The following is a 15056-nucleotide window of genomic DNA, read 5'->3' on the forward strand; positions in this document are numbered from 1 at the left end:
TCTACATAATAAAATATTGTCATCCTATCCTCTTTTACTTCCTTAAGCACGGTTTCCTTACTTTGATAATGGGCTACTTTGAAGTCTTTGTTAAGTCTGACATCTGTCCCTCTCACAAATAGTTTCTGTTGACTGATTTTTATCCTGCATATAGGCCACACTTTCCTGTTTCCTTGACGTTAACATAATTTCTGTTGGAAAAAAAAGCGCTTCAGATGATATATTGTAGAAGTTCTGAATATCAGTCCCCTCCCTCTGCCGCCAAGGCTTGTTATTGTTGTATGCCTGTTTGTATATTGTCTGGCTGGACTATTTTAGTGAAGTCTATTTCCTTCACACTGTAAAACCTCTGATGTTGTTCCTCAGAGAGTGCAACATCGGGCATATGCACAGCCACCCTAGGATGTCAGTAATATTATTTTAGCACAGCTGTCTTCAACAGCCTCTTCCCTTGATCACTCCCAGCTCTTATGCTTCACTAATTGTCAGCTGATTGCTCTATTGTTTGTGACAATGTCCTGGGACATAAATTGCTCCACAGCTAATCCGATTAAATTAGAACTCCCTTTCAGGGTCATTTTTGAGATGCATGTTTAAGGTTTGCTCTGTCCCCAGGAGGGCTCTTCTTAGGAATCCTTTTCCCTGATTCTCTCTGGTAAACTAGTTGGTCAATGGGTTAGCTTGTATCTGTCATAAAGCCACCAGCTGCCTCTTAATTGCTTTCTAATGAAACTGCCATTGTTTGAGAGAACCCTTAGACTTGAACTTCCCTACATCCTATATCAAACTCCATTTCTTATGGGAAGACTTTAGATTTATTTGTTTAGAGCCTACTTCTCCCCTAGGAAAAATACCAGAGCCACAGTTCCAGAGCTGAGGGGTGGGGATAGAAATGACTGGTATGCTTCTCTCTGGGTAACAGCTCTGCCTTAGGCAAACTAATTTTTCCATCCTCTGACCTCCCCTCACTCTGCTCCTTGACTGTAAGTCCCCATTTGTCCTTGTTGTATTCAGAATTGAGCTCAGTTCTGCACTGAAGTCTCTTTCCTCTATTGCAATAGTACTGAATAAAATCTGTCCTTACCATCTCTAGTGTCCTGCTCCATTTAACACTCCTCACATTAATATTCCTCACACAGAAGTAAAACCCCACAAAACAATTTTTTGAACACTCTGTCATATATAATTTCTAAGTTCGTAAATCCTTGAATTAAAAATTTAGAAATTGTCAAATGTGTTATCATATATATGTATTACTAGTATACCTCTAAGGCATTACATAATGCATTACATTTATTTTCATTTCATTCCCAATCCCATCCTGAGCCCATCTCTCACAAAAGCTTTTCCCTGTGAGTTTTGTTTTTGTTTTTGTTTTTGTTTGAGATGGAGTCTCCCTCTGTTGCCCAGGCTGGAGTGCCGTGGAACGATCTCAGCTCACTGCAACCTCTGCCTCCTGGGTTCAGGCAATTCTCTTGCCTCAACCTCCCAAGTAGCTGGGAGCAATTTATGTCCCAGGACATTGTCACAATGCACCACCATGCCTGGCTAATTTTTTGTAATTTTTTTTTTTTTTTTTGAGACAGAGTCTGGCTCTGCCGCCCAGGCTGGAGTACAGTGGCCAGATCTCAGCTCACTGCAAGCTCCGCCTCCCGGGTTTATGCCATTCTTCTGCCTCAGCCTCCCGAGTAGCTGGGACTACAGGCGCCCGCCACCTCGCCCGGCTAGTTTTTTGTATTTTTTAGTAGAGATGGGGTTTCACCCTGTTAGCCAGGATGGTCTCGATCTCCTGACCTCGTGATCCACCCGTCTTGGCCTCCCAAAGTGTGTAATTTTTTTTTAGTAGAGACAGGGTTTCACCATGTTGGCCAGGGTAGTCTAGAACTCCTGACCTCAAGTGACTGGTCTGCCTCGGTCTCCCAAAGTGCTGAGATTAGAGGCATGAGTCACTCACTGTGCCTGGCCATGATTTTAAAGTCTGTAGAATTTTACATGTCTGCTATTATTATCTCTAAAACTTTTCTGTGGGTCTCTTACCTCTCTTCTCAGCACACTGTCAGCTATCACAGGCATAGACATGCAGTTCAACTCATGTTAGTGGTTGGCTCAGCAGCACAACAGTGTTGAGTAAATGAAAATACAGCAAGTATCTGAGACTTACCAATGTGCGTGGCATAATCGTGCTCAAAGACAACAGTCTAGACCCCCTAAGTGAGCTCTGCATTCAATACATGCTAATAATCCTAGGTAGCCACAGAGAATAAAAATGGAAGCATTACCCCATATAACTCATCACAACTAAAAAAAATGCTACTGTGCTTCTCCCACATATATGCAAAATATAGGCAAAATGATTTTCAATGAAACATTATTTAATGGAGCAAAAATCAGAAACAACAAAAACATCCATCAACAGGGGAAAGATCAAATAAATTTAGTGTGGCCATGTAACAGAATGCTATGCATAGGGACTGATATGGGCAGATGTTCAAATCATACTGTTGAGTTGCAGAACAATACACACAGAATCATCATTATTTATTTAAAGAAGGCAGGCAAAAGGAGGGAGGGAGGGATGGAGGCAGGGAGGAAGGAAGAAAGGGAGGGAAGGAGGAAAGAAAGAAGAGAGAAAGGGAAGAAGGGAACTGTGCATGTAAAAGTATCTTTATGCCTATAAATATATAGGAGGGGTTTTTGAATGAAACTCTTAACAGCAAATATTTTTCTGTGAAAAGTAAAACTGGAAGTGGCGATGCAGAGGGAAAGGGAAGGCTTTGATGCTTTATGTACTTCTATGTTGTTTGAATTTCCTATTCCTTAAAAAAAGTAACGAAATAGGAAAGAAAACGCACTGATATCAGGAAGAATTGAGTTGGAAATTCAGCTCTGCCACTTACTGGGTGACCCTGTACAACTCTGTCCTCTGCCTCAGTTTCATTGTCGCTACAGTAGAGATTGGCATCCACCTCCTAGAATGTTGTGTCATTAAATGAGATAAGGTATGAGAAGGCTTCTATCAGTCTCTGGCACAGAGCTGGTACTCACTGACATTTTTAAAGACCTTGGCTGGGCACAGTGCTTCATTCCTGTGATCCCAGAACTTTGTGAGGCAGAGGTGGAAGGTTCACTTGAGCCCAGGAGTTCAAGACCAGCCTGGGCAACATAATGAAACCTATTTCTACAAAAAATTAAATAAAAAAAAAAATTAGCTGGGCATGGTAGCTCCCACCTGTGGTCTCGATACTCAGAAGACTGAGGCAGAAAGATTGCTTGGGCCCATGAGGTTGAGGCAGCAGTTGAGACCTGATTGCACCACTGCTCTCCAGCCTGGGTGACACAGCAAGACCCTCTCTCAAAAAATGTAAAAAATAAATAAAAATAATTTTAAAGACCTTCATATATCAGTGAATTGCCTTGCCAGTTTAGACTCCTCTCTGCCATGTATAAATAGCTTTTCCAACACATTATTAGACAATAGCATTGAAAACTTTTTAGCTAATTTGGTAAGCCCAAAAAGTGGAAATACTTAATTGTTTTTATTTGCACTTATTTTATTACTGGAAAGAGTAAACAATTTTCTATATATTTATTTGTTCTATAGCTGCATTTATTAATTATCTGTTCAAGTCTTCTGGCTATATATATGTATATATATGATATATGTATATGTATATATCAGCTTTTCATATAATGAACACATTTAATGATTTGTCGTATCTGCTGAAAATATTTTGCCATTTTTTGAATATCTCATTTTATTTTGTTTATGTAGGTAACTTTTAATGCCTGTGTACTCTATATTTTCCTTCTTGATTTACTCGATCACTTAGGAGTTTGTAAGTTACAAAAATGAAAATACAAGCCACAGACTGAAAGAAAATATTTGCAAAACACTTATCTGATAGGCCAGGTGCTGTGGCTCATGCCCATAATCCTAGCACTTTGAGAAGCTGAGGCAGGACGATCACTGAAGCCCAGGAATTCAAGACCAGCCTGGGCAACACAGTGAGACTATAGTCCCAGCTACTCAGGAGGCTGAGACAAGAGGATCCCTCAAGCCCAGGAAGTCGAGGCTGCACTCCAGACTGGGTGACAGAGTGAGACCCTGCTGGAAAATAGCCGGCCGCGGTGGCTCACGCCTGTAATCCCAGCACTTTCAGAGGCCAAGGCAACAAATCACCAGAGGTCAGGAGTTTGAGACCAGCCTGGAAAACAAATTGAAACCCCATCTCTACTACAAATACAAAAGTTAGTCGGTCATGGTGGCACATACCTGTAATCCCAACTACTCAGGAGTCTGAGGTATGAGAATCGCTTGAACCCAGGTGGCAGAGGTCGCAGTGAGCCGAGATCATGCCACTGCACTCCAGCCTGGGCCACAAAGCAAGACTCTGTTCCAAAAAAAAAAAAAAAAAAAATCCACTTATCTGATAAAGGATTGGTATCCAAAATATATGAACTCTTAATAGAAAAAAAATGTAAAAGGGGCAAAAGACCTGAACACTTTACCGAAGAAGATATAAAGATTATAGGTATGCAGATGAAAAGATGCTCACCACCATACATAATTAGGAAACTGCAAATCAAGGCCATGGTGAGAGAGAAAACAACAGGAACGAGATATAAATACACACCTATTAGAAAGACTGAAATCTAAAACACAAACATTTATACCAAGTGCTGGAGAGGATGGGGAACAGCAGGAACTCTCCCTCACTGCTGGAGGAAAAGGCAATTTCAGTTTACAATGCTAAGCACAGACTTACCACATGACTCAGCAATTGTGCTCTGTACTAGTCTGTTCTCACACTGCTATAAAGAAATACCTGAAACTGGGTAATTTGTAAAGAAAAGAGGTTTAATTGTCTCATGGTTCTGCAGGCTGTACAGGCTTCTGCTTCTGGGAGGCCTTGGACAACTTAGAATCATGGCAGAAGGCAAAGGGGAAGCTGGCACATCTTACATGGCTGGAGCAGAAGAAACACAGTGAAGGAGGAGGTGCTACACACTTTTAAACAACCAGATCTCATGAGAACTCACTCATTTTCATGAGAACAGCAAGGGGAAAATCTAACCCCATGATCCAATCACCTCCCACCAAGCCCCTCCTCCAACACTGGGGATTACAATTCGACATGAGATTTGGGTGGAGACACAAATCCATACCATATCATGCTCCTTGGTATTTACTCAAATTAACTGAAAACTTATATCCTCACAAAAACCTCCACATGAATGTTTACAGCAGTTTTATTCATAATTGCTAAAATTTGGAAGCACCCAAGATGTTTTTGGTTTTGTTTATCCAGGTAAATGGATACAGCCACACAATGGAATATTATTGAGCAAGAAGAAGAAATGAGCTATCAAACCATAACATGACAGGAAAGAGCTTTAAATGCTATTTCTAAGTAAAAGAACCCAATCTGAAAAGGCTACATACTCTAACTTTTCTGAATAATAATTTAGTACTGTATATCAAGAGTCTTAAAAATGTTCATAATTTGTGACCCAGCAATTCCTCTTCTAAGGAAAAAATCCAGAAGAAAAAGATTTAGTTACAAAGATGTTTATTACAGCAAGTTTATAATACTATACATAGGTATTACACTTAAGTATCCAACAACTGAGCAAAAGTTAAATAATGGTATATTCATTTAATTAAATATCATGCAGCCATGAAAAAAATATGACTTTGAAGAATTGGAAAATGTTATAAAACAATGTTAGGCAAAGAAAAGCAGGTAACTGTTGTATATATTGTATAATCTCTATTATTATTATTATTTTAAAAAATAGAAAAACACTAGATGGAAGGACAGCAGAATGTTAATAATGGTTGCCTCTGGATGGCAGGAACTAGGATTACAATTGACTTAGCCTCCACTTTAAAAAAAAAAAAAAAAAAACTTGCTGTACTTTCTTATTTATATACTTAAAGATGGCGTCTCACTCTGTCACCCTGGCTGTGCAGTGGTGTGATCATGGTTCACTGCAGGTTCAACCTCCTGGGTTCAAGGGATCCTCCTGTCTCACTCCGCCAAGTATCTGGGAGTACAGGTACACATGACCACACCCAACTAATTTATTTTTCTTTAGAGACAGAGGTCTCACTGTGTTGCCTAGGCTGGTCTTGAACTCCTAGGCTCAAGTAATCCTTCCACCTTGGCCTCCCAAAGTGCTGAGGTAACAGACATGAGCCACTGTGCCTGGCCCTTTCTGAACTCTCTAAATTATTTTCAATTATTACATTTTAAAAATTGTTTACAGCTAGTAAAAATAATATATTAAAAGTTACTCAATATGACCTTCTCTGTTCTGTCATCAGTTTGCTGTTTGTTTTTGAGACAGAGTCTCACCCACTCTGTCACTCAAGTTGGAATGCAGTGACGCAATCTTGGCTCACTGCAGCCTTCGCCTCCTGAGCCATTCTTTTGCCTCAGCCTCCTGAGTAGTTGGGAATACAGACATGCACCACCACACCTAGCTAATTTTGTATTTTTAGTAGAGATGGTGTTTCACCATGTTGGCCAGGCTGGTCTCAAACTCCTACCCTCAAGTAATCCGCTCACCTTGGCCTCCTAAAGTGCTGAAATTATAGGTGTGAGCCACTGCGCCCAGCCCTGTTATCAGTTCTGTACCTCAAAGAAGTACCTCGACCTGCTGGGATGTAAGCTTAACTCTGCAAACCTTTTTACTGTATCCTACCTAGAGGCACTTACAAGGCACTCTAACTCTGGACCGCTGGCTACTACACAGGAATAATACACCTGGATGCAAACATGCAGAAGCACAAGACATCTTGCATGGTGGAAAGCCACACCTCCAGAAGAGGGAAAGTTCCAGTCTGAATTGGGGGAAGATGAGAACAGAAATAATTGATGAGAGACGGACAGAAAGAAGGAGGGAAGTGCGGCTCTCTGGGACATGACTTGGCTTTCTGAATTCAGAACTATACCTGAAAATGAAGGAGACCTGGGTCCACTGTCAGACTGTAGTGCTTCTCCGTGAAAGGGCTTCACTTTAGCCCTAGAGGAAGGTAGTTGTTCTCTTTAGATAATGACCAGGACTCCAGAGTTTGAACCCCTGTAGCAGGAGTTAAGTGGCGGGAGCGGAAGATGAGATAGACTGTGAAGATAAGCTGAGTCTTTAAAGCAGAACTTCTCAAATCTTAGTGAACGTTAGAATTATACCAGGGAGATTGTTCAAATTGGTGATACTAGCACCAGAAATTCTAGGGTAGGACAAGAAATACTGCATTTTTTAAAAACCAACCAAACGAGCAGCAATAAAGGAATACTGTATTTTTATCAAGAAACTCTCTGCCGTCAAATCTTCCTGATGCATTTAAATTGCAGCAACTTTAAAATTCTAGAGACTCTCAAATGGTAGGCAAATATTATGTGTGTGCATTTTTCTGGAGCAGGTCCATAACAATCATTAGATTCTCAAGGAGTTCCATAATTCAAGAAGGCTAAGATCTTAATGAGCACAAAAAGTAAGAACTAAAGAGGCTTCACGCAAGCATCAAGTCAGAGGGGCAAAGGCAAGGTTAAGAAGTATGCATCCCGTCCACTAGGACATTGTACAGTGAAAGTCAGAGGGATAGAGATGCATAAAGATGTACATAAATGATTTTCACCAAGTCTGGAATTTTTATTTATTTTTAGACAAGATCTAAATGTTCTTATTTTTATTTTTAGACAAGATCTCACTTTGTCACCCAGGCTGGAGTGCAGTGGCATGATCATAGCTCACTGCAGCCTCAACCTCCCATGTTCAAATGATCCTCCTCCCTCAGCCTCCTGAGTAGCTGGGATTACAGGCACGTAACCCCACGCCCAGCTAATTTTTGGGTTTCTTGTAGAGATGGGGCCTCACTATGTTGCCCAGGGTGGTCTCAAACTCCTGGGAGCTTCCCACCTCAGCTTCCCAAAGTGTTAGGATTACAGGTGTGAGCCACTGCACCTAGCAGAGTCTGGAATGTTAATAGTTCATTTTTATCAGCCGTAAGCAGCTTGATGCATGAGTATGTGTCCATGTGTTTTAAAAGCATAGGGCTCAGTGAGACATTACATCTGAGGGAGACTACTAGGAGGGAAAGTCAGTGGATTTGCCTAGTCAGACAGACTCTAAGATTTCACAGAAAAGGGAAGGAGAGATGGCTAACTGTTGGGGTCTTACAGACTGTAGTTTAAGCCGCTATAAGAAGGTAGAGCACTGTCAAGTAGATGTGGTGGTGCATACTGAAAGCAGCTAAAGTTGAGACAAAAGCAACAACAATACAAGTGGTCACTGTGAGCCCAAACCACTGGCATTACTCCCTGCCTCACCATATTATCAGTTATGGTGCACAGGAGGACAGACCGGAGACTCTGATCAAAGAAGATGCTGAGACAGTTGTAAGGGAGACATGAGCTCTCCGTGTGCTCTGCCAAGAGCCAGATAGAAGAGAAAGGAGCAGGGTTCCAGCCTATTCCCCAGTAGGTGCTAAGGACAGGTTTTGTTGTTACAAGGAGTGAGCATATTTCCAAACCCTCTTCGTTGTCTTCCCTAGATGTATGGCCTGGGAAACGATAACTACAAATAATGTCTTAAAAGGTTTACCTCCTGGCACCAAATCTTCAGTGGCTAAATTCCTCTCAAAACAAATGGCTTTATTCATTTGCCATATTAAAATAGCCTCCCAGCTGATTTCCCTGCCTCCAATCTTCTGCGCTATGGCTCAAGTGACAGTCTTTAAAATATTCAACTGTTTTCTGAATGGCTATAGAGAAATTTTTTGAAGCCTCAGAATCCCGTTTTTAAATAAAATATTACCTGAAAGCCTGATTTAATAAAAGTTAGAAGCAAAGCTGTTCTTGTTAAAATGTCCTGGTATCCCCTCTGTTCAGCTCCTGTCCCCTATCCTTGTTCCAGAGGCTCCACCTCAGAACGCTAGGTCTCCAGGATGGTGTGAGACTCATTTGTCTGCATGAAAAGAACTTTATAGCCCAAGCACCACACTGCCACTGCCACTCCCTTCATAACCCCATATCCCGCTGCCCCGTATGTACCTGTGACTCAGCCACATGGAGCTAATAGATCCCAAATATACCATTTTAAAAAAAATTATTACAGGCAATTCTAATTTTTAATTTTAAATAATATACAGAAAAATCAAATAGAATACTGTAATGAACCTTGGTGTACCCATACCTCAGCTTGAATTACCCACAGCCAATTGTGTCACTTGTAGCCCCATCTACTCTTCCCCCATACTTAGAAGCAAATTTCCTCATCATAACATTTTGTCCATTAAAATTTCAGTACATTGCTCAAATTTACAATGAATTAATCATAACCCATGAAACCACCGTCACATCTAAAAATAATAATCCCTGAGTAACATCAAATACCCAGTGTTCGAATTTCCAATTGTCTCATAAAATGTCCTCTTCATGTTAGGATCTGAATAAGACCCATGCATTGAGACGGATATTTTTTCTTTTAATTTATAGGTCTGTCTCCATTTTTTCTTACAATTGATTTATTAAAGACATTGGGTCATTTGTAATTCCTCCCATTTTGCGAATTACATCCTCATGGTATAGGTTAACACTGCCCCCATCTTCTGTGTTTCCTATAAAATAGTATTTGGATCTACAAGTTTGATCAGACTCAGGCTTGATACTTTTTTAAACTACTTCATAGGTGATAGCGATCTCTTTTTGTGATGTTAGCAGCTGTTGATGCTCAATACCTAAGATCCCTTTATTAGGGATTGCAAAAAGATAATATTGTTTCAATCACATCTTCAATTATGAGCCGAAATGTCTCTATAAAGAGAAACTTCCCCTTGCCTATGTGGACACCTAATGAGCCACATTCTTTTTATATTTCTGTACTCTTGCACATTATTCTATCTGAGTTGAATGACTTCACACCGGTGGAATCTTAATTATCCTTTCAAACCAACCAAAATGTCACCTCAGTGAAGCCTTGCCCTCCTTCCTGGCAGAAGTCAACCCTCTTCTAAATGTTAAAGAGAAATCATTAGAATAATGCTTACCTCATTAATGAATTTACTGCCTTCATCCCTGGGATCAGAGCTCCTCAAAGACAGGAATAGCCTTAGGCCCTAGCATCTATATGAAGTAGTTTCCCATCACTAGCACATCATAATGGTTGTAGTATCATAACACAATGCATTACTCAGGTATTTGTGGTGATACTGGTGTAAACAAACCTACTGCACTGTCAGCCATATAAAAGTACAGCACATACAATTATGTATCATACATAATACTTGATAATAATAAACGATTGTGTTATTGGTTTATGTATTTACTATATTTGATCATTATTTTAGAGTATATTCCTCCTACTTATTAAAAAAAGTTTAACTATGCCAGGCAGGGTGGCTCATGCTTGAAATGCCAGCATTTTGGGAGGCCAAGGCAGGAGGATTGCTTGAGCCCAGGAGTTCAAGACCAGCCTGAGCCTGGGCAACATGGTGAGACTCCATCTCTACAAAAAAAGATACAAAACTTAGCCGGGCATGGTGGCATGCACCTGTAGTCCAGCTCTACTCAGGAGGTTGAGATGGGAGGATCACCTGAGCCTGAGGAGTTCAAGGCTGCGGTGAGCCAAAATCGTGCCACTGCACTCCAGCCTAGGCAACAGAACAAGACACTGTCTCAAAAATTAAAAAAGGTTAAGTGTAAAATAGCCCCAGGCAGGTCCTTCAGCAGAAGAAAGCATTATTACCATAGATGACAGCTCCGTGCACATTATTGCCCCTGAAGACCTAATAAGATACAATATGAAAGACAGTGATGATCCTGACCCCACGTAAGCCTAAGCTAACGCGTGCTGTGTGCTTGTGTCTTAGTTTTGGCTTTTGTGTGTGATTGATTCATTTTGAGAGACAGGGTCTTACTCTGTCATCCAGGCTGGAGTGCAGTGGCTCACTGTAACCTGGAACTCCTGGTCTCAAGGGATCCTCCTGCCTCAGCCTCCCAAGAAGCTAGGACTACAGGAGTGCATCATTGCTCCCGGCTAATTTTTTTGTTTTTTTGTAGAGACGGGGTTTGCTATGTTTCCCAAGCTTGTCTTAAACTCCTGGTCTCAAGCTATCCTGCCAAAGAGCTGGAATTATGTCTTAGTTTTTAACAACAACAATGAGAAAAAATGTTTAAAGTAAAAGAACAAAATTTAAATAGAAAATAGCTTATAGAATAAGGATATGGAGAAAGAAAATATTTTGTACAGCTGTCCAATGTGTTTGCTTAAGCTGCTATTACAAAAAAGTCAAAAGTTTTTTTAATTTTTAAAGTTTATGAAGAAAAGCTATGGCAAGCTAAGGTTAATTTATTACTGAAGAAAAATAGTTTATAAATTTAGTGTAGCCTAAGCGTACAGTAATGTTGTAGGTCTTCACATGCACTCACCACTCACTCACTGACTCACCCAGAGCAACTTTCAGTCCTCAAGCTTCATTCACGTAAGTACTCTATGCAGGTGTATCAGTTGTTTCATCTTTTATACCATATTTTTACTGCATCTTTTCTATGTTTAGACATGCAAATACCATATTACAATTGCCTACAGTATTCATTATTACTATAATAATGGTACACACATGCTGTACAGGTTTGTAGCCTAGGAGTAACGGGCTATACCACATGGCCCAGGAGTGTAGTAAATGGTATCATCTAGATTTGCATAAGGACACTCTATGATGTTCCCACAACAATGAAACTGCCTAACAATGCATTTCTTAGAACATATCCTTGCCATTAAGTGATGAGTGACAGTACTGATGGGGTCAGGGTTTCACTTTTTAAGTCAGTTTCGTGAAACAACACTATGGAATGCAGGTTACAAAGCAACTGGCAATGAGGTACCATCACTAGAATACAAGTTACCAGAATTCAAGACACTCTACAGGAAGTAAAGGTGAAGTCAGAGCTGAGATACCAACTGTCCACAGTCAGACATTAGAGGGGCCCAGAAAGGGGAGTTTTGGACCTGACTTCTCCAAACTACAGAGAAGACATGAGAGTCAGGCTGAGCCAGGGTCCTTCCTGGGAATTCCATCAGAAACAAATTAGAAGCAGGCTGTAGCCTTCAAACGGCTGGCTAGGACTCAAAGCCAACTGCATTCCACCTCCTTCCTCTGCACTCATTTCACACAGTGTCAGGACTGTAGGTTTTGGGATGGCAGGCAGAGCAATCCCTATCTTCAGATAAAACGTAGATTTAAAAAGCCAAAAATCCTCTGTGTTATGTTCCGAAGGAAGGCAGGGACAGGATACTTAGCATCTCTGCCCAGGGGCCCACAGCAGTAGGAAGCATATTTCCAAATCCTCTGAGGAAGTGAGATAGAGGTTGCTAAGGCTGAATTGTCCAGAGAGGGGGCGAAACGGCCACACTGTCTGCTCATCCTAACCATAGGATCATGGGCTCTGGACTGAGGTTCTATACTGGGAAAAATGTCTCCTAAGTGGGCTATGAGACTTCCATGTTGGCCACAAAAAGGTGGCCCAGAAGCAGGAAGATACCAGGTCTAAAATGGCACAGACTTACAATGGTAAACTAGGCAATCATGAGGAAAACAAGGAAGACTAATATGCACTATGGTAGAAAGATGTCCATGACATGCTTTATGGGGAAAAAACAAAATTGCAGAATATGTACATCATAACTTCCATTAAATTTTTGTGGTCGGGCACTAACTAAACTTTTCTTTTCCAACATATCCTTCTACTTGCCACTGTTTCCTGTCTCAATCAGGAAATATGTGGCTGATATCACCCACATATCAGAAAATCATTATTATTTTTTTTTTAGATGGGGTCTCACTCTTTCACCCAGGCTGGAGTAGTGGCATGATCTTGGCTCACTGTAACCTCTGCCTCCCAGGCTTAAGCCATCCTCCCACCTCAGCCTCCCGAGTAACTGGGACCAGAAGCCCTGTGCCACCACGCCCAGCTAATTTTTTGTATTTTTAGTAGAGACAGGGTTTCACCATGTTTCCCAGGCTGGAGGAACTCATTCTCAACTCTTCTCCTCACCCTATGTTCCACCAATTCTACCTTCTAAAGCAATCTATGTTAGTAGTGAAAAAAATAAAAAGAAAAACCCACAGCATTTCTAATCAAACAAATCTGATCAAAAACAAAAAAATGTTTAACCTTTGTCACTGAGTGTAGCCTAAGGCAAGTTACTTAACTGCTGTAAAATGGGGAGAATCACAGAGTTGTAGTAATTAAACAAGAATAATGCATATGGCTGGACGCAGTGGCTCATGCCTGTAATCCTAGCACTTTGGGAGGCTGAGGAGGGCAGATCACCTGAGGTCAGGAGTTCGACACCAGCCTGGCCAACATGGTGAAACCCCATTTCTACTAAAAATACAAAAATTAGGCAGATGTGGTGGTACACGCCTGTAATCCCAGATACTTGGGAGGCTGAGGCAGGAATTGTTTGAATCTGGAAGGTGGAGGTTGCAGTGAGCCAAGATCACAGTCACTGCACTCCAGCCTGGGTGACAGAGCAAGACTCCATCTCAAAAAAAAAAAAAAAGGAAAGAATGCATGTGAAGCCGAGCACAAAGGTTAGCCCCAAAATATTTGCTATTATTATATATATTCAGGTCATTCTCCTATGTATAGGGTTCGTGTGATTAAATGTTAATATATTCAAAGTACTTAGAAAGTTTTACACAGCACTAAATATTAGCTATTTACATTACTGAACTGGAAATATTCTTTTCTTTCTGTACTATGACCTAGTCTAAGCCATCATTATCCCTTGCCTAGAATCTTGCAGCTTCCTCTGATCATCCAGTCTTTTCCTCTCCACACTCTTCTCTATAGCTAGCGATCTAATGACTTCACTGCCTAAAACCCTTTGCCCTTGGAGTAATTTACCAAATGTTCCTTGAGGACATGTGCTCACTACATGTCTATCACCAGTATAGGGCCTAGTATACAACAAAGTACTTAATAAATGTATATAGCTTTTTATTCATTCTTTCATTCAATTAAATCCCTTCATATCGCTCATGAGTTCTCATGCCCAAAGAATACTCCTTTATCTCTTGAGGTTTCAGACACCCAGAAAAACCTTGATATCTTGTGAGGAAGTCTTTTCTCATCTTGGTTTGGAAAAGTCTAAGTGCTGTCACAAGCACTACCAGAATAAACAGATGCTTCCACGTGGGAATGCCACATAGTAATCTCTAAGCCTTTAACATTCACTTTTGCAAGAATCATTCCTAACACTTAAGCACCGAGAACAGAGCCTGGACAAAAGAGGTCTAAGTACCCACTGAAAGACTAAGGCTATCTTTTCCTAATCTAGGGTGTGGACATGTATACCACTTGCTTGTTATTTCGAGTTCCTCTTGAATCCCTGAAGTAGTTGGACATAATAACTCAGCAATCACATAACTAATTATATGCATATATATGTAAAAGTACCTGGTGATAAATACAATAGTAATAATACACTATGTGCCAGGTACTGTTTTAAGTACAATTACATTCATTATCTCATTACATCTTCATAATATGTAGATATTATTCTTCCCATGATGAAGGGTACCAAACGCTTTAGAAATCTGCTCAAGGTCACATAGCTAAGTAGCACAGCAAGGACTTGAACTCAAACAATTTGGTTCCAGAGCCTGAATTTTGTGCTGAGTAGTTTAATATAAATGATCATTCTAAATCATCTCAAAAATCTGAGCTAGATTTCAGAATCACTAACCTCAGTAAAAAGAAATAAAAAGCCAGGCATGGTGGCTCACACCTGTAATTCCAGCACTTTGGGAGGCCAAGATGAGCGGATCACCTGAGGTCAGGAGTTTGAGACCAGCCTGGCCAATATGGTGAAACCCCATCTCCACTAAAAGAATACAAAAATAAGTGAGGCATGGTGGCGGACACCTGTAATCCCAGCTACTTGGGAGGCTGAGGCAGGAGAATCGCTTGAACCCAGGAGGTGGAGGTTGCAGTGAGCAGAGATCGCACCACTGCACTCCAGCCTGGGTGACAGAGCAAGACTCC

The sequence above is a fragment of the Mandrillus leucophaeus genome, unplaced genomic scaffold (genome assembly GCF_000951045.1).
Source record: "Mandrillus leucophaeus isolate KB7577 unplaced genomic scaffold, Mleu.le_1.0 Scaffold578, whole genome shotgun sequence".
Lineage (NCBI taxonomy): Eukaryota > Metazoa > Chordata > Mammalia > Primates > Cercopithecidae > Mandrillus > Mandrillus leucophaeus.